General features: G+C 43.7%; 1 pseudogene; it reads right to left on the bottom strand.

Annotated features, from left to right (window-relative positions):
* Positions 1–2,498: 2,498 nt before the first annotated feature.
* The window catches only part of LOC129025418 (argininosuccinate synthase-like), a 78,691-nt pseudogene continuing 53,253 nt past the window's right edge, over positions 2,499–27,936 (bottom strand).

Below are 27,936 nucleotides of genomic sequence, written 5' to 3'. Positions count from 1 at the left end.
TCACCATTAGTCACTGTTAACATTAGCTGTCCTTCCTGGACCACAACTGTCCTTCCTGGACCACCCTGATGGATTGGGTGTCAAAGGTTACTGAACTCACTTTTAGGCATGCAAACTGCAAAATGTGCACACTTAGTATCTGTTCGCTAATCTGAAGGGCTGCAAATCTCCCACTAAGCTGGAAGAATGGGGTGGAGTAAATTCAGTGCAAAGCAGAGACCCTCTTGGTGTGTCCATAGGTTCATGGTTCCTTCTGGGGAAATGCGTGGCTTATTCTTCATGTCTTGCCCTCAGCCATCATCACCAAGAGCTTCTTCAAGCTGAGGTCTGGAAGTGAAATGTGGGGAGCAAAATACATCTTAGCCATGGAGAGAAGGCCTTGAGTTAAGGGAGGCTCAGCAGAAGAATAGCTGGGCTGCTGCTTGAGCCTTGTCTGGCTTCATCCACCTGCATGCTGCTGGCACTGGGGCTGGAGCCTGCAGCCTGTGTACCTGGGGTTTTGGCCTGATCAGGGCTCCATTGCCACCCATATGGACCCTTTGAGTCTCAGCTATGTCCCCCATCTGGCCCTGACCTGGGTGACTCACCTTGAGACTCTGTAGGTTTATGTGTCCGTATGCGCATGTTCTGTATGAATTTGTGTACGCACATGTGTTTTTGTGTGTTCATATTTGTATGTGTAGATGCACAAATGCATGCATTTCTGCATGAGTGTATTATGTATGTGTGTTTGTATATGTACATGTGTTCCCATGTATGAGTGCATGGGTGTACATTAATGCAGGCATATGTATGCACGAGTTTCTGTATGATTTTATGTATGCATGCATTTGTGTGTATATATGTGCATGCATGCAGGTGTATGTATGCATGGGTTTCTGCTTGAGTTTATGTACACATGTGTTTGTGTGTATATATGTGCATGCATACAAATTTAAGTATGCATTAGTTTTTGCATGAGTTTATGTACGCATGTGTTTGTGTGTATATATGTGCATGCATACAAATTTAAGTATGCATTAGTTTTTGCATAAGTTTATCTATGCATGTGTGTTGTGTGTATATATGTACATGCATGCAGTTGTATGTATGCATGTGTTTCTGTATAAGTGTAAGCATGTGTCTGTGTCTGCTAGTATATGTACCTGTGTCTGTGTGTGTCCTCCAAAGCAATCCTCTCTTTCCTCTCATCTCCATTTTCTTCTGCATTCTTTCTTGCTCCCTAAGCTGCAATTCCCAACAAGAATGCAGAGATCCAGCTCATTAGAACATCCTTTCTTTATAGAGTAAATCGCGCATCCAAATGGCAGTTGTTTTTATGTTGGTAACAGAGAGTTTTGAATGGGCGACATAAGACACAGGAGGTTAATGTTAAAATCAGTCCTGAGTTACAACACACCATCAAACAGGCTTTCAACAGAAAAAAATTTCACCAAGCTAAAATTCTGACTGATAAGTGTGAGATTGCTTAAATAGTGAAAGATCAAGTCCCAAAACGGATTCAACAAACACATCCACATCTGTGTGTCACATCTATCAATGGGACACGATGGATAATGGCAAAGGATTTCTCTTCAGAGCATGAACATTTTATTGAATATTTTCACTGATACCCCAGTGAATGTAGCTCAAAAGCCTATACCGTCTCAAATGCACACATAAACACATACAGATTCTTGAAGCCTCTGAGAAAGTTCCATGCTTCCAAATTTTACATATGATTAAAGTCCAAGCCAGGAGGTGAATGGATGGTTCTCTCCCCCAGAATAGTATAGCTTTTATTATAAATGCACTCTCTGGCCAGAGATAGGTTTCAGGGTAACACAATTTGGCTCCATAAGGATTAGAACAGGAAAAATATTGATGTGGTTTGGCTGTGTCCCCACCCAAATCTCATCTTGAATTGTAGCTCCCACAATTTTCACATGTTGTGGGAGGGAGCCAGTGGGAGGTAATTGAATCATGGGAGTGGGTCTTTCTTGTGCTGTTCCCATGACAGTGAATAAGTCTCATGGGATCTGATGGTTTTATAAGGTGGAATTCCCCTGAACAAGCTCTCTCGCCTGCCACCATGTAAGATGTGCCTTTGTGTCCTTCACCTTGTGCTGTAATTGTGAGGTCTCCCCAGCAATGTGGAACTGTGAGTCCATTAAGCCTCTTTTTCTTTATAACTTACCCAGTCTTGGGTATGTCTTTATTAGTAGCGTGAGAACAGACTAATACAAATGTCACTGTGACAACTACTGTGCATGAAGCACCTATCTGATTAGGGCAGCTGAGGAATGCATGCCTCAGAAGCCCTTGCCACAACCAGGAAATCATCCATAAAAGCATAGCAGAGAAATAAGTCCTTCCCTGGGCCCATAGAAGCAGCCGGTGCAGGTATTAGGCATGAGAACTGCTGACATGCTGCTCGATTTATAATCCTGGAAGATGTCTGTGCTGTGCTCTGGGACTCTGGGCAGACAGCTGTGCCTCAATCCTTCCAGGGGCTGACATCAGCGGTCTGGAACCTGCAGGCGAAAGCTGAAAGCTGTGGGGATGAGAAACTGCCCTGTCTGCGGACATTTGGGAGGGTATCTTAGATCCTTTACTGGCTTTATCTGTCACCTTTCCCCCCACCAAAAGCCCTCTGATGGGGTGTTTGTAGCATCCCTGCTAATTCTCCATATGTCACCATCTGGAGAAGAAAAAAAAAAAGCACCTTCTTGAAAAATGTTATCTTTGCAGGCACTTACTTTCTGAATATGACCTCTTGCAGCTACAAAGAGACTCTCATCAGGAGGTCAGATTGACAGACTTTTGTTTGAGAAAAAAATTGGAAAAGATAATGAAAAAACAGGAAATTTTCTCAAAGTGAGCCTTGGAAAGTTTGGCATTGTTGATGGTTAATGTATTGGGCTATTCTTAGGATATTACCAGTGAAGCCACTTGGATGTGAAGGGCCAGCCAGCAACACCAGTGGAGATGGTCGGCTGGAGAAAGCCACTGACTTCACTTGTGTGCTTTTGCCAAATTGGCTTGTCTCTTGCCCTCCTGGAAAATGCAGTCTTTTTGGCAGGGGCCCACCTTCTGCAGAGGTACAGATGGGGCGAAGGCGCCATTGCACTCAGCTGTCTGGACGGCTGACTGCATCCAGAAAATCCTGAGCAGAGAAAGGCCCAACCAGATCTCATGTTTTCCACTCTCCATGTACATTAGATGGTCTAGAAAAAGTTTTGGAAATTTATGATAATTTGTTGGCCATGCCACGAAAGACACAGGCAACAAAAGGAAAAAAAAAATACAGGTAAACTGGACTGCACCAAAAACAACAACAACTTTTGTTCATCAGAAGACACAAGCAAAAGAGTGAAAAAACAAACCACAGAATGAAAAGATATATTTGCCTATCATATATCTGATAAGGGATATATTTGTTAGAGTTCTCCAGAAAAACAGAAGCAATAGGACAGACAGCTATAGCTATAGCTATAGCTATAGATACAGATGATATTTATTATGGGAATTGGCTCACGTGATTATGGAGGCTAAGTCCCACCCACCATATTCTACACGTTGAAGACCTAGATAAGGTGGTTGATATGGTTTTTCTGTGTCCCCACCCAAATCTCATCTTGAACTGTAGCTTCCATATAATTCCCATGTGTTGTGGGAGGGACCTGGTGGGAGATAATTGAAACATGGTGGCAGTTTCCCCCAGACTGTTCTAGTGGTGGTGAATAAGTCTCATGAGATCTGATGGTTTAGTAAGGGGAACCCCTTTTGCTTGGCTCTCATTCTCGCTTGCCTGCTGCCATGTAAGATGTGTCTTTCGCCTTCTGCCATGATTGTCAGACCTCCCCAGCCACATGGAGCTTTGAGTCCATCAAACCTCTTTTTCTTTATAAATTTCCCAGTCTCGGGTATGTCTTTATCAGCAGCATGAAAACGGACTAATACACCTGTGGTGTAAATCAATCCAAATCCTAAGGTCTAAGAACAAGGGGTGCCCTTGGTACAACTCCCAATCCTAAATGGTCCTTACCAAAAGTATTTAGTGAAAGCACAACCCAACCCTACTTCACCCTCAGCAATCACTCAAGGAATAAAATGACAGGCTTTACACGACTTTTCACATCCACATTAGGAAAGAATATTTCTAAATGGTCTCAGCTTCCAATCACACGAACGTTTCATTAAAGAAAGATGTGGGGGCGGGGCCAAGATGGCCAACTAGAAGCTGCCGCGTTCAGAGGCTCCCATGGAGAAAACCATAAAAAGCATGCAAATCCTTCACCAACAACCAAGGCATCCAGGTTCCCTCATCAAAATTGACTAGAAGGCCGGGGTAACCCATGAAGAGAAGGAAGAATAGTATGGTGCGGCGGCCCACCTGAGAGTCACACAGGGAAGGGGAACCCCTTCCCCTCAGCCAAGGGCGGTGGTGAGTGAGCCTGCTACCCAGCCGGGGAAACTGTGCTCTCTCCATGGAACTATGCAACCCATGGATCGGAAGATCCCACTCATGAACCCAAAACCCATGCCACCGGGACCTAGTGTCCCAACCCCGGAATGGCAGATTCTTACAGCCTCTCAGCTGGAATCTGCTTAAGCCTACCGAACTCCTGGGGGGAGGGGCGACCAGCACTAGCTGCAGCTGCCTGCTGTCTAGGCTGCCTGCTGTCTAAGCCCTTTGAACTCTTTGGGGAAGGGGCAGCAGCCAGCATTGTGACTGCCTAACATGCTAAGCTCCCTGGGCAGGGGAAGGGTGTCACCCATTTCTATAGCTCCAGGCTGTGCTCTCCCCCTGTTGGAGCCAGGGAGGCTGGATGGCTTGGTCCCAAGACTTGTCCCCACAGCCCAACACACTGGCTGTGGCAATCTGCAGCCAGAGTGCCTCTTCAGGCCTAACCCTGACCCATCCTTCCTCATTGGGTGGGGCTTTCCTTCAGGATCTCCAATAACTCCATCCAGAGGCTCAGGGACAGAATTTGGATCTCCCTGGGCCTTAGCACCTAGCGGGAGGGGTGGCCACAGTCTATGTTGACCAGCAGACTTAGCCTCTCCTCCTGGTAGCTATGAGGAATCCAGAAGCCCAGATGAGTGAGTTTCCCCCCCAGTGAAGCACACCCCCTCCACCAAGGGACAAAGTGCTTCGTTAAATGGGGCCTGCTCCCCATGCCATCCAATGGGGTGAGACCCTCTGACAGGGGTTGTCAGATGCCCTATATAGGAGCAATCCTACTGGCATCAGGTTGTTGCCCCTGAAGGACAGAGGTCCCAGAAGAAGGAGCAGGCACCCGTCTTTGCTCTTATCCAGCCTCCTTGAGTGACATCTCCAGGCATGGGCGTGAATCAGATGAATAGAGCCTGAAGTGAACCCCCAGCAAACTGCAGCAGCCCTACAGAAGAGGGACCTGACTATTGAAAGCAAAACAAACAAGCAGAAAGCGACAACAACAGCATCAACAACAACAACAACAAAGCCCCCACAAAAACCCCATCCAAGGGTCAGCGGCCACAAAGACCGAAGCTAGACCAACTCATGAAGATGAGAAAGAATAACAAAAAAAATGCTGAAAACCCAAAAGGCCAGAGTGCCTCTTTTCCTCCAAATGATCACAACACAGAACTGGACGGAGGATCAGATGGATGAATTAACAGAAGTAGGCTTCAGAAAATGGGTAATAAAAAACTACACTGAGCTAAAAGAGCATGTTCTAACCCAATGCAAAGAAGCTAAGAACCTTGATAAAAGGTTCGATGAATTGCTAACTAGAATGATCAGTTTAGAGAGGAACATAAATGACCTAATGGAGCTGAAAAACACAGCACAAGAGCTTCATGAAGCATACACAAGTATCAACAGCTGAATCAACTAAGCAGAAGAAAGGATATCAGAGTTTGAAGACCACCTTACTGAAATAAGACATGCAGAAAAGAATAGAGAAAAGAGAATGAAAAGGAATGAACAAAGCCTCCAAGAAATATGGGACTTCATAAAAAGACCGAACCTATGATTGATTGGAGTACCAGAAGGAGATGGGAGAATGGAAACAAGCTGGAAGACACACTTCAGGATATTATCCAGGAGAACTTCCTCAACCTAGAAAGACAGGCCAACATGCAAATTCAGGAAATACAGAGAACACCATTAAGATACTCCATGAGAAGATCAACCCCAAGACACATAATCATCAGATTCTCCAAGGTTGAAATGAAGAAAAAATGTTAAGGGCAGCCAGAGAGAAAGGTCAGGTCACCTACAAAGGGAATCCCATCAGACTAACAGTGGACTTCTCAGCAGAAACTCTACAAGCCAGAAGAGATTGGGGACCAATATTCAACATTCTTTTTTTTTTTTTTTTTGAGACAGAGTCTCACTCTGTCGCCCAGGCTGGAGTGCAGTGGTGTGATCTCGGCTCACTGCAAGCTCCTCCTCCCGGGTTCACGCCATTCTCCTGCCTCAGCCTTCCGAGTAGCTGGGACTACAGGCGCCCGCCACCACACCCGGCTAATTTTTTTGTATTTTTAGTAGAGACGGGGTTTCACTGTGTTAGCCAGGATGGTCTCAATCTCCTGACCTCGTGATCTGTCCCCCTCAGCCTCCCAAAGTGCTGGGATTACAAGCGTGAGCCACTGCGCCCAGCCTCAACATTCTTAAAGAAAAGGATTTTCAACCCAGAATTTCATATCCAGTCAAACTAAGCTTCACAAGCGAAGGAGAAATAAAATCTTTTCCAGACAAGCAAATGCTGAGGGATTTCATTACTACCAGGCCTGCCCTGCAAGAGCTCCTGAAAGAAGCACTAAGTATGGAAGGGAAAAATAGGTACCAGTCACGCAAAAACACACCAAAATATAAAGACCAATGACACTATGAAGAAACTGCATCAACGAGTGTGCATCAAGTAGAACGTCCTCCAGGTTCATCTATGTTGCGGCAAACGACAGAATCTCCTTTTTCCCGTCTTTGTTTATTAACACATTTCCTGTTTAGAAAAAAAATGCATCTCACTGCCTGGGCAGTATTCTCAGGACAAAGGAGAAATGCTTTAAAGCTGAATAATATTCCATCGTGCGCATAGAGCACACTTTCTTCATTCATCTATCCATAGACACTTTGCTTGTTTCCATAGCTTGGCTGTTGTGAAGCCCCCAGCGTTTCTGCTCCATTGGGTCTGGAGTGGAGTCTGGGGCTCTTTGTTGCTAGGATGGGCAAAGGTGATGCTGAGGCTGTTGTTGCAGAGGCCACAGCTGCAGATCCACTGGTTTGGATGCCGCTCTCTCTGCTGAGCAGGTGCAGTGAGAATCCATGCTCATCTTGATTGCTGGTAAAATGAATGGGTTGAGTCCTGAAAACAACAAACCAGCCAAACTCCTCTGCTTCCTTAAAGCCTTCTAGGAAGTCCTGAGTTATGGAATTTGGACCATGCCTTGCAGACCCGTGCGTCCTCCTGGAGTGCTGGGCTCACATGCAGGTGCCTGCCTGAGACAGATGCATCCAGGCACAGAGCATCACTAAGAAAATCCCTCGTGGGCAAGGCAGCGTTTGTCTAGCTGGACTGCATGTCCCAGCAACTCAAGCATTAGAGGTTAAGAACCGCCTTGCATGCGGTTCCTCCTCTCATCTCCTGGGGCTCACTCGTCAGCAGGGTAATGCTGATCTGCAAGCATCCGCCTCCTCTTGTGTTTCTTCTTATGGGTTCCAGGGGTGAGCAGAGCAAGTGCACATGGAATCCAGCCACAAGCTTCATCACAGTAGCCCAGGGTAGAGTGAAAGCCCAGCCACTGACGCATGCACATGCACACACACAGACACACACTCCAACATGCCCAGGCACACACACAGGTATCTATACACACAGACAGACGTGCACAGACTTACATATACAGACACACGCACAGAGACACACTCTAACATGCCCAGGCACACACACAGGTATCTATACACACACAGACAGACGTGCACGGACTTACATATACAGACACACATATGCAAACACACACACATACACACAGACACACTCAGACATGCCCAGGCACACACACAGGTATCTATATGCACACAGACATGTGCACACACCTCCATATACAGATACACCAAGAAACACACACACACACAGAGACACACTCCAACATGCCCAGGCACACACACAGGTATCTATACACACACAGACAGATGTGCCCGGACTTACATATACAGACCCACGTATACAAACACACACACACACAGAGACACACTCGAACATGCTCAGGCACACACACAGGTATCTATACGCACACAGATATGGACACATCTCCATACACAGATACACAAATACAGGCACACACGCACACAGAGACACACAGACAAAAACAGGCACTCTCAAACACACTCGGATGCATACATAGGTATCTACACACACAGACACAGACTTACAAATACAGACACACATATACAAATAGACACACACACACACAGAGACACACAACATGCTCAGGCACACACATAGGTATCTATAACACACAGACAGTCTGCACAGACTTACATATACAGACACACATACAGACACACACACACACAGGCAGACACTCTCAGACATGCTTGGGCACATACACAGGTATCTATAAACACACAGAAACACACATACTTACATATACAGACACACATATACAGACAAACACATGCACACAGAGACACACAGGCAGACAAACACACAGACACTCAAACACACTTGGGTACACACACGGACATCTTCATACACACACAGACACACAGAGACATATATACACACATGCATATATACACAAACACATATGCAAAACCACAGACATACATAGAACACATAGGCACATACTCATCCACACATACAAGCATACACACAGAGACACACATAAAACACACAGTACACTAGCACAATGCATACTTACCCACAGACACACATGAATACATACAGAAACACACATACACACATACATACATGTGCGCACATACACAGGACACAGACACACACACACAGACACACATGCAGACACAGACACTCTCAGACACACTTGGGCACACATACAGGCATCTATATAGGCACAGACACACAGAGACATATATATAGACACATACCTGTATCACAGACACATATGCACAGACACACAGAGAACATATATGCCCATACTGATACACACATAGATGTGTATACACAGAGACATATGTAAAACACACAGCACACCTATTACAGTGCACACCCATACACAGACACACATGAATACATACGAGAATACACACAACACACATGTGCATACATGCAGACACACACATACACAAAGTGCAGACACACATACATGCTCACAGAGACATACAGGGGCATATACACAGACATACAGAACACATCTATATACACATACACACATGCATACACACACCAAACCACACAGATACACACAGAACAGACACTGAGGCACACAGACACCCACACCCAGCCACTCACCATCTTTGCTAAGGGGAACAGTACTTTCAGAGTCTTCAGACCTACTTACAGCCGCATCCCTCCTTACATGAACTGGATCCCACATGCCGCTGATACACCCAGCCCTGTGACCATCAGAGGCTCTGTCTCCCCTTTCCTGAGGGAGCCACCCCCTACCTGGCTCTCAAACTCATTCTCTACCTGGAAAACATAAGGCTCTGCTATGGCCCTCCACACCATCGTCCAGCAAGCCCACTGGACACATAACCGCACTTTAGCGTCCAGCTCCTTCCGGAACCTCCCTAAAGGAATCTAAACAAGGACCACTCCAAGCCGCAGCGTGGAAAGCGGCCGTGATGCTACCCATGCGCCACCGTGGTCCGTCTCCCATGTGGCGTCCACAGTCCCTTCAGACTCCGGCAGGAAGCCTCGTCCCTGGCAGTAGACAGAGCCTTTTCCCCAAGCTTTCCTGGCTGCGGACATCCCACTGCTTGGTGTCCTCCGCCCTCTGCTTGGGAGAGAGATGAGAGCCCGGCCAGCGAGCTACCGTACATGGCTCCTGGGTCCCGCACGCTGGCCAGGAAAGGAAGCACCTTAATTAAACACACTCTGCGCTCATCTGAAATCAGCTTCACACATTCACAGGGAGAGGGCTTCATGAAGAAGAAATCGTGTTTATGCCTGTAGAAGAGCAGCCACCGCCACAACAGCGTATTCAAGTATTTCCTTTTCCGAAAACAAAAAATAGTTATTTGCATGGAAGGAGAAGAGAGATCTCGGGTTTGGAGACCAAGGTCTGAGCAGAAGTGGATTTAGGATGAGGAGGAGCTCTGAAGAGAAGAGAATTTCAGAGCTCAACTGGGGCCTGTGTTTTTTGTGTAGGCCACTGAGTCAAATCTTCTAGGAGTACAGACAGATCTGTGCTGCCTAGAGATTGGATGGATTTTTATCAATTATGCAGAGCTGGGAACAGGATACACCTCATCCTTGTTTCTGGGCCAGAAATCTCTCTATGAACCTCCCTGTTCTAAATTGACCACATCTGATCTGACCCACCTGCTTTAAATAGAGCCCACCTGATTGACCCTGCCTGCTTTATGTATACCACACCTGCTTTCTCTTATGCCACCCGCTTTAGATCACCCATACCTGATTGACTCTACATGCTCTACATAAACCACACCTGATTAATCCCACCTGCTTTAAATAGACCACACCTGATTGACCCTGCCTGCTTTGAATAGGCCACATCGCAGCGATTCTGCCTGCTTTAAATACACCACACCTGATTGACCCTGCCTGCTTTATGTAGGCACATCCGATCAATCCCACTACTTTAAACAGACCACACCTGCTTTATTTCACCTGCTTTAAATAGACCATGCCTGCTATATCTCACCTTCTTTAAATAGAGCATACCTAATTGACCTTGCCTGCTTAATGTAGACCACACCTGCTTTAAGTCACCCATACCTGATTGACTACATGTTCTGCATAAACCACGCCTGATCAATCCCACCTGCTTTAAATAGACCATCCCTGATTGACCCTGCCTGCTTAATGTACACCACACCTGCTTTATCCCACCTGCTTTAAATACACCACACTTGATTGACTCTACATGCTCTAAATAAACCATACCTGATCAATCCCGTCTGCTTTAAATAGACCACACCTGATTGACCCTGCCTGCTTTGACTAGCCCGCATCTCAGTGATTCCACCAATATGCCATACCTGATTGATCCTGCCTGCTTTATGCAGACACATCTGATCAATCCCACTGCTTTAAATAGACCACGCCTGCTTTATCTCACCTGCTTTAAATAGACCACGCCTGCTTTATCTCATCTACTTTAAACCATCCATACCTGATTGACTCTACATAAACTCTACGTAAACCACACCTGATTAATCCCACCTGCTTTAAATACACCATCTCCGATCAACCCTGCCTGCTTTGAATAGACCATATCTCAGTGATTGCACCTGCTTTAAATACACCACACCTGATTGATCCTGCCTGCTTTATGTAGACACATCTGATCAATCCCACTGCTTTAAATAGACCACATCTGCTTTATCCCACCTGCTTTAAATCATCCATACCTGACTGACTCTACATGCTCTAAATAAACCACACCTGATCAATTCCACCTGCTCTAAATAGACCATGCCTGATTGGTACACACCTGCTTTAAAGGCCACACCCAATTGACCCCCACATGCTGTAAATCAGCCACAACTGATGGAGCCTACCTGCTTTAAATTGACCACATCTGATTTATCCCATTTTCTTGGAACCACACCTCTTTTAAATAGACCACATCTAATTGACCCCAATCCTCTAAATAAGCGACACCTGATTGACGCTGCATGCTGTAAATAGATCACACCTCATTATCCCACCACCTTTAAGTGAACTACACCCACTATGGAAAACAATGTGGAGATTCCTTAAAGAACTAAAAGTAGATATACCAACTGATCCAGCAATCCCACTCCTGGGTATCCACCCAGAGGAAAAGAAGGTATTATATGAAAAAGACTTGCCCATGCATGTTTATAGCAGCACAATTTGCAATTGCAAAAATATGGAACCAGCCCAAATGCCCATCAATCAACAGGCGGATAAAGAAAATGTTATATATATATACCATGGAATACTACTCAGTCATAATGGCATTTGCAGCAACCTAGATGGAATTGGAGACCATTATTCTAAGTGAAGTAACTCAGGAATGGAAAACCAAAGATCATATGTTCTCGCTCGTAAGTGGGAGCTAAGCTATGAGAATGCAAAAGCATAGGAATGATACAATGGACTTAGGCGACTCAGGGGAAAGTGTGGGAGTGGGGTGAGGGATCAAAGATGACACATTGGGTACAGTGGACACTGCTCGGGTGCTGAGTGCACCAAAATCTCAGAAATCACCACTAAAGAACTTATCCATGTAACCAAACACCACCTGCTCACCAATACTTACTGAAATAAAATAAATAAACCACACCTGATTGAGGGCACCTGCTTTAAATCATCTTCCCAAACATTCTTAGACATACTCAGCCCTGGTTCTGAGGCGAACAGCTTGAGGGCCCACACAATCTGAAAGGGAACTAGGCAACTCAGTCAGGACTTGTTCTCTTTCCTCGTTAGGGTCATGACGGAAGAACCACAGCTGAGTCTGCAAGGCAGGTCTGAACACACCGTGTTCTCAAGATGGATCTAGAAACTCAATCCCACTCTTTTTCTTCCCTCATTAATTATAGTCCATTCTGCATTAAGGGGACAGATGTGTTCCCCTAAATCACTGTGCTGTGCAAAAAACACTCAATAATAACCACAGGGCTTATGGAAAAACCATGGTGTGGAGCAGCCCTCAAAGATGTTATCACTGATGCAAAGAATATACAATTTGTCAATTAAAAATGAATAAACAGGGTCCAATGCAGTGGCATCCCAGCACTTTGGGAGGCTGAGGCGAGTTGATCACTTGAACCCAGGAGTTTGAGACCAGCCTGGGCAACACAGCAAAACCCTGTCTCTACAAAAAATACATGAAATTAGCCAGGCATATTGGTGTGCACCTGTAGTCTCAACTACTCAGGAGGCAGAGATGGGAGGATCGCCTGAGCCCAGTAGGTCGAAGCTGCAGTCAGCTGAGATCACACCACTGCACTTCAGTCTGGGTGACGGAGCAAGACCCTCTCTCAAAAAGAAAAAGAAAAAAAAAGAATAAATAAATAAACAAGGATATAAAAGACTGTTAAAATGGTAACAGTTTTGCATGTGCTAAATTGTTAAGGCATATGTAAACATTACAATATATGTCAGCAGACCTTACCCAGAAAAAGACCTGATATTGGCTGGTGCACATGGGCCTCAGAAGGGTAGCCACTTGGGAGATATTGTAAAGTTGAGGAAGGCAGTACTATGGTCTAAACGTTTGTATCACCCCCAAAATTCCTGTATTGAAACCCTCACCCCCAAGGTGCTGGTGTTAGGTGGTGGGATCTTTGGGAAGTGATGAGTTCGTGAGGGTGAAGCCTTATGGATGGGATTAATGCCCTTATAAAAGAGACCCAGCAAGCTCCCTTGTCCCTTCCATCATGTGGGGACACAGCAAGAAAGCACCATCTATGAACCAAAAAGCCAGTCCTCCCCAGACACTGAATCTGCCACAACTTGATCTTGAACTTCCAGCCTGCAGAACTGTGACCAATAAACGTCTGTTGTTTAAACCACCCAGATTGTGGTATTTTGTTATAGCAGCCTGAATGCAGTAAAACAGGCAGGTTGTCCAAAAATGGATGGGCAGTTTTCACCCAGGTCAGGAATGGGTGCATGCTGCTCCTAAGACACCTGTAAACTGAGGAAGTGGGTATATGTTTGAGGTGTGGAAATGTGTGCTTTTTCTTTATTCAGGTGAAGTTTTCTGGTAATGCAATTCTCTTTGCTCATCTGTGGGTTTTGTTGATGTTGTCTTACTTTTGTGTGTGTGGAGAAAGTTATGCAAAATCCAATGCAAAATGTGCAGTATGTTCAAGTGTGCCCTCATATGTCAATTGCATTGGAACCCATTTGTGTTTTCCAAACAAGTGTTATAGAACAATTGAGTGTTCATTACGTGTGTATGTGTGTGTGTGTGCATGTGTGTGTGTGTGTGCATGTGTGTGTGTGCCTGTGTGAGTGAAAGACAGAGATAGAGTTAAATCCACCTATTGCTTTTTCTTCCACATGTCAAGGACAATACTAAGCTTTAACAATTCAATGCAATACAATAACATGCAAAATATAATGCAATGTACAAGATAACACAACGTAACACAGCACACTACACTACAGATGATTCCTCCCAAGTTTGAGTGGCATTCTCCTTCCCCTACAATGGGTCTATGCTTGTCTTCTAACTGAATATGTGTGCGCAGACACACACGCACACACACATACATGCATTTCCCCCCTCCCCCCAGGGAGAAGATACATTACTTTTCTTTTCTTCTTCTTCCTTTTTTTTTTTTTTTTTTTTTTGAGATGGAGTCTCACTCTCTCATCCAGGCTGCAGTACAGTGGCATGATTTCAGCTCACTGCAGCCTCTGCCTCCTGGGTTCAAGCAATTCTCCTGCCTCAGCCTCCTGAGTAGCTGGGATTACAGGTGCCCACCACCACACCTGACCAATTTTTGTATTTTTAGTAGAGACGGGGTTTTACCATGTTGGTCAGGCTGGTCTCAAACTCCTGACCTCAGGTGATCTGCCTGCCTCGGCCTCCCAAAGTGCTGGGATTACAGGTGTGAGCAACTGTGTCCAGCCACATGACTTTTCTGATACCTTTTATATTGCTTACATATTTCTTATTTTCATTCAAAAGTGCCCTCCTTTTGTGTGGAGCAGTTAGCTGATGACTGAATAGTTGCAGAATGAAAACGCACTTGAAGGCGTTGTCAGGAAGTCTTACCAAGGCTGTTTTCTTTGGCGGTGACCAACTTTTTCTCCCCTGAGACACAAGCAGGGCCAAGAAGTCAGGGATATTTTGGGAACTTCAAGGAGAAAACTGAGTGGAAGATGGTGAGAGAATTATTCCTACCCAGAGGGCTTTGGAGAAGGTGAGAATCATGGGACCATAGCCTGTTGCACAGGAGTGAAGAGTCCTGGGTGGTGCTGAAGTTGGCCAAGTATATGTGTCCTGAAAGTTAAATATTGAGCCAAAAATGCATTAATAGCCCCTTCCATTAGGGGTGTGTGTGTGTGTGCGTGTGTGTGTGTGTGTGTCCAGGGTTGGTGGAAATTTAAGCAGGATGCACAGGAAGTTGTTGTCTATAAGGGGGCTGTATTCATCTTCTAGGGCTGCCATGACAAACAGCCACAGACTGGGTGGCTTGAACAACAGAAATTTATTTCCCCACCGTCCTGGAGGCTGGAAGTCTGAGATGAAGGTGTGGGAAGCGCTGGTTCCTCCTAAGGCCTCTCTCCTTGGGTTGCAGACACCATCTTCTCCCTGTGGTCTCACATGGTCCTCCCTCTGCACAGGTCTGTGTCCAAATCTCCTCTTCTTGTAGGAGCTCTAGTCTTATTGGATTACGGCCATTCATAATGACCTCATTGTACTTTAACTACCTTTTTAAATACCCTGTCTCCAAATAAAATCACATTCTAAGATACTGAGACTTAGGGCTTCAACATGGACATTGTAGGGGCACATGATTAACCCTGTAACAGAAGATGGAGATATTTTTCCTTCCAAAACGCTGTCATCTGCATTGGGATGTCAGGTTCACACAGACACACTGAAATATGCACTTTTTATTTTTGTCTCCATCAAGAAAAAAATGCAACCCCTTCCTGGCTAACACGGTGAAACCCCGTCTCTACTAAAACAAAAACAAAAGTACAAAAAATTTGCCGGGCATGGTGGCGGGTGCCTGTAGTCCCAGCTACTCGGGAGGCTGAGGCAGGAGAATGGCGTGAACCCGGGAGGCGGAGCTTGCAGTGAGCCGAGATCGCGCCACTGCACTCCAGCCAATTGCAACCCTTGCACTTGTAGTTATTACGGGAGAGAGGAAAAATTATTTGACAAATGCCAAATAAAACCAAAAGAATGCTTGCATTTTTCTCTTTTAGCACTTCCAACACAGTCTTTGTCAGCCTCTGTTCATTCCAGCAAAGGGAGGAGCGGAAAAAAGTCAGCAGGGAAACCCAACTTATGCTCCATGCTCAGGGAAAGGCCTCTTTACATCGTTAGGTTCTGTTGACCAACTTTGGTGAGCAGCTCCTTTACATCGACTTTGTGGGATGTGCATCCATGCCTCACCTTCACTCACCCACCTGCAAACATGCCCCAGAGACAGAATGGGCTGCAGCCCCCAAGCCTTCAAGACCAAGGCAGGGAACTTCCTCCTAGAGCCAATTCACTGCAAGGTAAGTGTTTAATCCAACAGATACATTGTAAGACATGCAGTATGCACGGTGCATATTTAAGATAAGGTGAAACAGCAAGAGAAATTATCAACAGAGTAAGAAGAAAACCTACCGAATAGGGAAAACATTTGCAAAGTATGCAGTGGACAAAGGACTAATATCTAGACTCTATAAGGAACCTAGACAAGTCAACAAGAAAAAAAACCCAAGACAAATAACCCATTAAAAAGTCAGCAAATGACATGAACAGACAGATTTCAAAAGAAGACATACATGAATCCAATAATCATATGAAAAAAAGCTCGATATCACTGATCATTAGAGAAATGCAAATCAAAATCACAATGAGATAGCATCTCACACCTGCAAGAATAGCTTTAAAAAATGAAAAAAACAGCAGATGCTGATAAGGCTGCAGAGAAAAGGGAACACTTATACACTGCTGGTGGGAATGTAAATTAGTTAAGCCCCGGTGGAAGCAGTTTGGAGATTTCTCAAAGATTTAGAAATAGAACTACCATTTCACCCAGCAATTTCATTACTGGGTGTCTACCCAAAGGGAAATAAATCATTTTACCAGAGACACACATGCAGTTTTATGTTCCTTGCAGCACTATTCACAATAGCAAAGACATGGAATGAACCTAAGGGCCCAACAATGGTGGACTCTGGATAAAGAAAATTTGGTACATATACACCATGGAATACTACACAGTCATGATAATGAACGAAATCATGTCCTTTGCAGAAACATGGGTGGAGCTGGAGGCCATTATCTTAAGTGAATTAACACAGCAACAGAAAATCAAATACCACATGTTCTCACTTATAATTGGGAGCTAGACATTGAGTATACAAGGACACAAAGATAGAAACAGTAGACATTGGGGATTCCAAAAGCAGGAAGGGAGAGAGGAGGAGAAGGGTTGAAAATGTACTTATTGGGTACCAGGCTCACTACCTGGATGACAGGTTCATTAGGAGCCCAATCTCAGCATCATGCAATATACCCAGGTCAGAAACTTACACATGTACCCCCTGAATCTAAAATAAAATAAGTATCAATAAAAGATGAGGTGAAACTTCAAGGATACCTACACTGGCATGGATCAAGGGGATACTTGGGACTACATTTTCAGATTCCGGGAGAATATAATCTTTCCTTGCTATGTGCATTTGCATACATTGGCTTCTTATGAGATGCCACATATCTTGAACACTTACATATCCCATTCATGGTTAAATTTTATCAACTGAAAAACAGGAACTCTATACCCATCTTCCCAATGGCTATGAGAATAAGTGATACTTGCTGTGATGCAATTAACCCCAACCTGACCCATGCCCAGCACTTGCTTGGGGTGGTTATTACTACATTTCTCTCCAAATGGAAAGAAGAATGTGGACCTCTCCTAAATCACTTGGCTTGTTGGTCCTGCCTTCTCATATTAGACTTAAACAATTATTGAAGCTTTAGCCTAGAGTAGAATGATTTTGTATTAGTCCGTTCTCATGCTGCTAATAAAGGCATACCCAAGAGTGGGTAATTTATAAAGAATAAAGATGTCCAATGGACTTACAGTTTCACACGGCTGAGGAGGCCTCACAATCATGGCAGAAAATGAAGGAAGAGTAAAGGGACTTCTTACATGGCGACGGGCAAAAGAGGGAGGACTTGTGCTGGGGAACTCCTCTTTATAAACCCATCACATCTTGTGAGACTTATTCACTATCACGAGAGCAGCATGGGAAAGACCCATGCCTATGATCCAGTTACTTCCCACCGGGTCCCTTCCACGACACGTGGGAATTGTAGGAGCTACAATTCAAGATGAGATTTGGGTGGGGACACAGCCAAACCATATCACAATTCTTTTGCGAAATTTCTTATTCATCAAAGCACGTAAAGAGATTTGTATCTTAAAATACATTTTTTTTTGAATAATTTCAGTTTAGGGCCAATCACATCTTTTGCTAAGCAAATGGTGCTGAATTAATTTTCCTACAAAAGATGCATTTGTATTCCTAACCGATATCTCTTAAATTGAGTTGAATTTGGGTCTGGTATTGAATTGCTTTTAATGCTTTATTATTATTTCCTTGAGCCTAAGGGATTTGTTTGCAAATGTAGCAGTTTCAAGATAAATATACAAAGACCATCTTTCCATCGCCTCTCAAATAATTTTTAATACTTTTTAAAAATTAGGGTAAGAATAGTCTTGATTCTTTTCAATACTACTGTTTTTTAGATTATGTATGTTCCTTCAGAATGCTTCATTTTTATCAGTCAGCAATTGGCAAATGACTAAAATTTTTATCAAAAGCATTTACTCAATGGCTCAGACACATTTTTAAACTACAGGAATATGGTCATCTTTTGTACTGTTTTGTTTTACTTCATGGATTAATGTTCACAGTGTTGAGTGATTCCAGGACATGAAATATGGCCTCCTTCCTCTTCCTGGCTTTTATTCTTTTCTCTCTTCCAAGAGTAGACACATTCCTGGAAGTGAGTGGGAGTGAAGCCCACAGCATTTCGTATGCTGTGGTGGGGACCCTCCCAGCTACTATCAATAGACTATTTCAGTGTCATCCAATTTCTCTTCTGTAATGACTCATGGAGTCCTTGTGCTGAGCCATGAGCCTCGTTGTCTATAAAGAGGTTTTGTCCACCCCGGTCTATTGGCCAAGACCTAAATGGTTTACCATCAGCTCTTTCAAATAGCTTAAAAAAGTATGCTAGTCACAGCCCTTCTGCTTTTCAAGTTCCTTCCAGGATAATGTTCATGGATACCATATGACCTGTGTTGGTCTGAGCTAAAATTATCAAACCATCAAGTTGAACATGGATGCACTTGAACACCTCAGATACTTCCCTGCGTATCTTTTTTCCTACCTGGTGCATCTTGTTCAGGTAGCTAGAATAGAATTCTCAGGAGATCATTTTTGTCTGTTCAAGGTGGTTCCTGTAGCAACCTTCCCTCAGTGGTCAGCTCTATTAACTGTTTGCTGCTGTTAGAACGTAATAAGATTATGGAAAACAACTTGCAAAAGCCAAAACGATTCTCAGACACAGATTTTAGATCCTACTGATGGCCTCGCAGATCCGGAGAACCTACAATGGATTAGACATAGTGAGAAGCACTTTGTGTATATTATCTCAATTAATCCTTATGACCTATGATAGTGGCCACTATTCATTTGTGCCACTGCCTGGCCTCTCTAGAAACAGTACCCTTGGGGAAGTGGTGGGGATTTTGATCTCAGGGAAACAGGAATAAAGGAAGAGGCGAAAGTGCTGGGAAAGTGCTGGGAAAGAAGGCAAGAAAGCCAGTGGGAGGGAGGGTGCCCTGAGCTGTCCCTGGCTTTGTAGATAATTCAGCTGACTGTGTTGTCTCTTGAGAAGACCCTTTGGAATCATGGCGCACCTGTGATGTTCCAACAAATGGGGGTGGAAAGTAGAGTTTTTCCCACCAATTTCCTTCCATCTCCTAAGCCATTTGGCCAAAGGTTGCCCTATGGCCAGTTAAGTCCATCCTTTGAGTAGCATCCCCAGGTTCCTCCAGGAACCATTGGGAAAATAAGATTCACGACCCAAGGCTTAGTGCTACATCTGAGTCAGGAGGCGTTGGGAAGAGCCCAGGGCCTCTCCCTGGCTGGGGCCTGTAGGGGCCAAGGGAAAACGTCTCCTTTGCCTGTTGAAGGTTCACTGAAAAATCAACAAAGGGTGGATGAATAGGAGCAAAGACATACAAATATATTAACTTACACATGGACACATGGAGGAGAATCACAGAGTGATGACCCCAATTCCCCAATGAAGTGTAGAAGCTTATACACCATCTTGAGGTTACAGAAAGAAGGGGGACTCAGATCATGGTCAAAAACCGGTTATGGTGGTGAATCAGGTTATGATGGCCAGGCAGGTTATGGGAGAGGGAGAAGAGGAGGTCTGGCTAGCAAAGAGGGTCATGTTATGTAGATGAAACTTCACAGGTAACAGCCCCAAGAGAGAATAAATGGCAAATGTTTCATTGCTACTTGAGAGTATTAGAGTCTCAGTTCATCTTTTTCAGACCCAGACAAGGAAAGTCCTCAGAAAAGGCCTGGTTACATCAATGCATATTCTCTACAGGTGCAAATCTCCCCACTAAATACAGCTTTGCAGGGCTGCTTCTGTTTGCTGTCCCTCTGACTGCCATCCCAAAATATGTCAAAGAAGTATATTTTGGTGTAAAATATTTTGATTTCCTTCAGGCCTTAGCATTAAAACAAGCCTGGCCCATGTGGAATCTGTCAAGCAGTGGCCACTGGGGCAGAATGATTCTCCAGGGACCCTGAAGATGAGCAAGGCAGGAGGATGGGAGGCCAATCATTAGAAGAATCAGATCCAGACTCCCTTTTTCAGTTGTGGAAACTAAACAAGTGACAAGCCGACCCTACCAATCATCATTATCATCATCATGACCACCATCACCATTGCCATCACCATTATAACTCACCATCATCAACATCACCATCATCATCACCATCACCATCACCATCATCACCATCATTATCACCACCATCGTTATCACATTATCATCATCGTTACTATCACCATCATCATTATCACCACCGCCATTATCATCATCACCATCATCATCACCATCATTACCATCACCACCACCATCGTCACCATCATCACCATTACTATCATCACCACCACCACCACCACCATCATCCTCATCACCATGACCATCACCACCACCATTATCATCCCCATCACTATCATTGCCATCACCACCACCATCATCACTATCATCGTCATCACCATCATCACCATTACTATCATCAGCATCACTACCATCACTACCACTATCATCATCATCATCACCATCACCATCACCACCATCACCACCAACATTATCACCATCACCACCATCACTACCATCATCACCATCACTACCATCACCACCATCATCACCATCACCACCATCATCATCACTACCACCATCATCATCACCACCATTATCACCATCATTGTCATCACCATCATCATCATCACTGTCATCAACATCATCATCATCACCATCACCACTAGCACTATCATCACCATCACCACCATTATCATCATCATCACCACCACCATCACCACCATCACCACCAACATTATCACCATCATCACCATCATCATCATCACCACCATCATCATCACCACCATCATCACTATCACCATCATCATCATCATCACCACCACCATCATCACCACCACCATCATCACCACCATCATCACCACCACAATCATCACCACCATCATCATCACCATCATCATCACTACCACCATCATCATCATCATCACTGCCATCACCATGACTGTCATCAGCATCATCATGATAACCACCACCATCATCATCAGCAGTGTCACTACCACCACCAACACCATTATCACCATCACCAACATCATCATCATCACCATCACAATCATCATCATTGGCAAATGGTGACTTGGACTCAGAACTATCTCAGCTGAAGACTCAGCAGTTTCAGAGACCTAATGTAACAGAGTAAAATGATGCCTAAGTTTCCTTATATAACTGACATAGGCACTTGGATTCAGGAACAAAGCATTTCCTTTTCCCATTGTAAGGTCTTTAATGTACTGATTTTAAAAATCCTCTAATTCCTTCTATCTCTCCATCCTCCATTTCTTTCCATTTCTCTACAGCAGCAGCTTTCCAATCCCTAAAACTGCCCTGGTAAAATTGATCCTCCATTATATGGTTATTTATGGCCTACCATGAGATAGTCCCTTCCCATCCCATAAGACAGAAGGAGGGATACCTGTATCTTTTCCTTTCCTGGGTCAAGCAGCTAATCCCAAATTCACTACAGTTAATCTGCTAAACACATTTTATTGTATATATTGTTGCTCATGGAGTACCAGTTCTTCTTACTTTATCACAGTAGACCCACATCTTAGCAGATTTGTAACAAAATAGTAAGAGCGATCCATTCATTTAAAACTCATTGTTTCAGAATTTTAGCAGATGCTTTTCAACTTGTTTCATTAACCTTTGACAAAGTTCTGTGAAGTAAATGAAATTGAACAATTATTTCACACATGCACACACACACACACACACACACAGAGAATGAAGGCACAGAAACTCAGCAAAGATCACACAGCAAAACATAAGAGAAAAACAGAGATGGAAATTCACAGGACTGCATGCCTATTATAGGGATCTTCTAGCAAGCTTAATTCAGGCCCTATACAGTGATTTTGGAACGAGATATCTATAAAGATATCACCTACTTTAGCTCCTTAGATTTCTGTACCAGAAATGTTTATAATGATTTGCCCAATACTGAGCTTATCTGATGCCCACAGTCTTTGAGGTAACTAAAAAAACTCGTTTTAGAGCCAGGATCTCTTGACTTGCAAACATGCATGATCGATTTAGGTTCACTCTTTTCCTGAGTCCTGAGGTTGGCTTCTTCCATGTGGGCTTGGACACACCTCCAGCCTTAGACAGATGAAGAAAACTCACTTGGATTGATAGAAGAGAACCCGGTCATCTGGCCTTTCTCATCCCTGAGGGTCCCCTAACCACACAGTGCTTATCATGAGTGCTGGGTTTGCCTTCCATTTATGTGGAAAGACAAAAGCCATTACCTGGGTTGATTTATGATTCTTCCCCCCTGAAAATTCTTGACTCTGTTCCATCTCACACTCTGACCTTGGAGGAAATTACGGCAGCCCCTTCATGCCTAAATCTGTCCAAGCTGCAGCACCAAAGAGGGCTCGTTGACTTTTGTGTAGACAAAAACCCTACTGCTTCCGTGGATGTTGGAAGCCCATCTCTCCTGGGGAGGCCTTTCAGCAAACACACAATTACCTTTCTAGCTTATAAAAACACACACCCTGGAGGAATGTCAGCTTATATGCTGTTGGTAGGAATGTAAATTAGTACAACCTCTACAAAAAATAGTATGGAGCCATCTCAAAGAACTAAACATAGAAATATCATTTGATCCAGCAATCCCGCTACCCAAAGGGGAAAAAAAATCATATCAAAAAATATCTGCACACGTGTGTTTATCACAGCACCATTCACAATAGCAAATTCATGGAACCAACCTAAGTGTCCATCAGCGGATGAGAAGATAAAGAAACTGTGGTATATATATAATACACAATGAACTATTCTTCACCCACAGGAAGAATGAAGTCATGTCTTTTGAAGTAACGTGGATGGAATGAGGAGCGTTATCCTTAGTGAAATGACTCAGAAACAAAATGTCAAATACCGCATGTTGTCACTCATAAGTAGGAGATAAACAGTGTGTACACAGGGACATAGAGTGTGGGATAATAGACATTGGAGACCGGGAAAGATGGGAGGGTTGTGGGTGAGGGATGAGAAATTACTTATAGGTACAATGTAGATTATTCAGGTGAGTGATGCACTAAAAGCCCTCCTCCACCACTATGCAATATACCCATGCAACATCACTGCACTTGTACTTCCTAAATTTATATAATTTTTTTTTCTTGAGACTGAGTCTTGCTCTGTCACCCAGGCTGGAGTGCAGTGGTGCAAACTTGGCTCACTGTATCCTCTGCCTCTCGGGTTTAAATGATTCTCATGCCTCAGCCTCCCAAGTAGCTGGGATTACAGGTGTATACCACCACGCCCGGCTAATTTTGGTATTTTTAGTAGAGACGGGGTTTCACCATGTGTGTCAGGCTGGTCTCAAATTCCTGACCTCAAGTGATCTGCCTGCCTCGGCTTCTCAAAGTGCTGGGATTACAGATGTGAGCCGCTGCGCCCAGCTGAAATTTAATTTAATCTCTTTTTTTTTTTTTTTTTTTTTGAGGTGGAGTTTCACTCTTGTCACCCAGGCTGGAGTGCAGTGGCGCGATCTTGACTCATTGCAACGTCTGCTTCCCAGGTTCAAGTGATTCTCCTGCCTCAGCCTCCCAAGTAGCCGAGAATACAGGCGCCGCCACCATGCCCAGCTAATTTTTATATTTTTAGTAGAGACAGGGTTTTACCATGTTGGCCAAGCTGGTATCGAACTCCTGACCTCGGGTGATCCACCCACTTCAGCCTCCCAAAGTGCTGGGATTACAGGTGTGAGCCACTGCGCCCCGCCTAAAAATTGTTATTTTAATAGATTTGGTTAACATAAAGGATGCACTGAAGAGATTTAAGGTTTAGTGTATGCTTATATTTACATATTCAATGCATAATTTATACATACTTAAGGCAATTTATATGTGGTTTATAAATTATAACACATGCAATTTAATACATAACACATTCTTTCCATACAGAAGAAAGAAGGAAATCGTGTCTTTTGCAGCAATGTAGATGGAACTGGAGGCCATTATCTTAAGTGAAACAATTCAGAAGGTCAAACACCACGTGTTCTCACTTATAAGTGTGAGCTGAATAATGGGGCACACACAAACACAGAGAATGGAATAATAGACAATGAAGACTCAGAAGGGTGGGAGAGTGCGGGGGGGTAAGGGATGAGAAATTACTTAATGGGTACAATGTTAACTATTCAGTTGGTGGGTTTACTAAAAGCCCAGATTTCTCTACTGTGCAATAAATATATCCATGCAAGAAAACTGCACTTGTACCTCTTACATTCTTACCAAAAAGCCAGGGCTTCCTTGAATTTGTAATGTGTGTGGATAAAAACAATATCACTTTGTAACTTCTACATTCAGACATGAAAGCTTGTGAATGACAAGTTTAAACTCATCTCCTTCACAAAACAACATCCACCTCATTTCTACCTGGGCTCCCTGGAGCTCCCCATTTCTCCCCATGGACACCGTCTGAAGCTACTTTGTGATTTTTCTGAAATGCAGGATGCTGTGTTTATAATATAATATCTCGTTACACAAATTATAAGACCAAGGAATGCTGACATTTCAGCGGAAATATTCTGTTAAAATGATTCTCTTAGCAGTTGTTCATAAAGTCCAACATCAGTGCCAAGATGGGGAAAGAGCATTCTCATCGTTTCTTGTTGCTTTTGACTTCTGCTAAGAGCAGATTAAAAAAAAAATAAAGTACTCTTTTCTCTTTGAATTGTAATGCTTTACTAAAAATCTGAATTTAAAATCTTAAGTGTAGATTAAATATATAAAATTATTTCTTTTTTCTTTTTTTTTTTGAGACGGAGTCTCGCTCTGTTGCCCAGGCTGGAGTGCAGTGGCACAATCTTGGCTCACTGCAACCTCCGCCTCCTGGGTTCAAGCCATTTTCATTCCTCAGCCTCCTGAGTAGCTGGGATTATAGGTGTGCGCACTTGACTAATTTTTTATATTTTTGGTAGAGACAGGGTTTTGCCATGTTGGCCAGGCTTGTCGTGAACTCCTGACCTCAAGTTATCCACCCGCCTCTGCCTCCTAAAGTGCTGGGATTACAGGCATGAGCTACAGTGCCTGGCCTATAGGCTTTGGCTCACACCTGTAATCCCATCACTTTGGGAGGTTGAGACAGGCGAATTGCTTGAGCTCAGGAGTTCGAGACCAACCTGGGCAACATGATGAAACCCCGTCTCTACTAAAAATACAAAAAACATTCGCCAGGTGTGGTGGCACGTAGACTTGTGGTCCCAGCTACTCAAGAGGGTGAGGTGGAAGGATTGCTTGAGCCCGGGACATCAAGGCTGCAGTGAACAGTAATCACGCCACTGCACTCTAGCCTGGGCAACAGAGCAAGACTCTGTCTCAAAAAAAAGTATCTTCAATTGCATGTGTTATAATTTATAAAGCATATAAGGTCTTAAATATGTATAAATTATGCGTTGAATATGTAAATACAAGCACACATGAAACCTTAAATCTCCTTAGTGTGCCTTTCTTGTTAACCAAATCTATTAAAATAACAATTTTTAAAAAAAATTCATATAAATGTTGGAGGTACAAGTGCAAAAATCTGCACATAACTGTTGGCTCCCCAAAACTTAACTACCAATAGTCTACTAGTGATTGGAAGCCTTACTGATAACATAAGCAGTTGTTTGACATGTATTTTGTATGTTATGTTCATTATATACTGTGTTCTTTCAATAAAACAAGCTAGATAAAAGGAAATCATAACGAAGGGAAAGTATATTTGCTATTCATTAAATAGAAGTGGATCATCATGTTGGTGGGTGTATTATGTAGTGGTGAAGTGTGGGCTTTTAGTGTTTCTAGCGCCCAAATAATGCACATTGTACCTATAAGTAATTTCTCATCCGTCACCCCTGACCCTCCCATCCTTCCCAGGCTCCAAAGTCTATGATTCCACACTGTATGTCCGCGTGTGCAAGCTGTTTATCTCCTGCTTATAAGTGAGAACGTGCAATACTTGACTCTTTGTTTCGGAGTCATTTACTAAGGATAACAGCCTCCTGTTCCGTCCACGTTGCTGCAGATGACAAGATTTCATTCCTTTCTTTTTATGGCTGAGTAATTTTCTTTATCTAATCATTCACTGATGGACACTGAGGTTGATTCCACATCTTTGCAATTGTGAATAGTGCTGTGATAAACATAGGAGTGCAGATAATTTTTTAATAGAATGATTTCTTTCTCTTTGGGTCGATACCCAGTCGTGGGACAAAATGACAATTTTTGAACTTGTTTGTTTAGCAATCTATTTTTCCAGCCATCCAAGAAAAGTATTGTGATGTTTTAACTTTATGATGTGCTATTTTTAATTGTTTATTTTTTCTCAAGAAACAAAGTCAAAGTATTCCTTTAAAATAGGAATATGGTGAATTCCTTTCTTTTCAAGCAATTATCATCCTGGTGGCTTCATGAGATCTTTGTTGTGCTGTTAAAAATACTTTTTTTTTTTTTTTTTTTTTGAGATAGAGCCTTGCTCTATTGCCCAGGCTGGAGTACAGTGGCGTGATGTCGGCTCACTGCAACCTCCACCTCCCAGATTCAAGCAATTCTCTTGCCTCAGCCTCCTGAGTAGCTGGGCTTACAAGCGCATGCCACCACTCCTGGCTAATTTTTGTATTTTTAGTAGAGATGGGGTTTCACCATGTTGGCCAGGCTAGTGTTGAACTCCTGGCCTCAAGTGATTCACCCACCTCAGCCTCCCAAAGGGTTGGGATTACAGGCGTGAGCCACCACGCCCGGCCAAAATACTTCTTATAATGAAAGAGAATCCATGCCCATTCAGACACAGCATAAATTGAGTCCTTCCAGGTTCCTAACAAACAGAATTTAACAAATGACATTTTAAATTGTATTTCCTCATAGCACCAGCCATGGCTGACATGCTGCACAACTAACTGGCTGCCCTGTTATCTCCTAGTCTACCCACATGGGACTTGCAACAATTGCAGCTTCCAAGACCCAGGGTCAGGTTGCAAAACTGCATTCATGTGTGATGTCATCCTTCTACCTTGTCTCCCAGTGACGAGCATCCTTTAAAATTCTGCAAATGCAATGGCAATGCTTTTCTTTTTACCTGCCAACCTTTAGCTGGCTCTAGTTCACATCTATCAGCAAAGAATGGGAAAGAAGAACATTGAGTAAACACCCAGATCAGACTCTTGATGAAAAATTCCTCTTCTCAAACAC

This window comes from Pongo pygmaeus, chromosome X, assembly GCF_028885625.2.
Source record: "Pongo pygmaeus isolate AG05252 chromosome X, NHGRI_mPonPyg2-v2.0_pri, whole genome shotgun sequence".
Taxonomy (NCBI): domain Eukaryota; kingdom Metazoa; phylum Chordata; class Mammalia; order Primates; family Hominidae; genus Pongo; species Pongo pygmaeus.
Note: the sequence above shows the minus strand (reverse complement) of the source record. Positions and strands in the feature narration are given on the sequence as shown.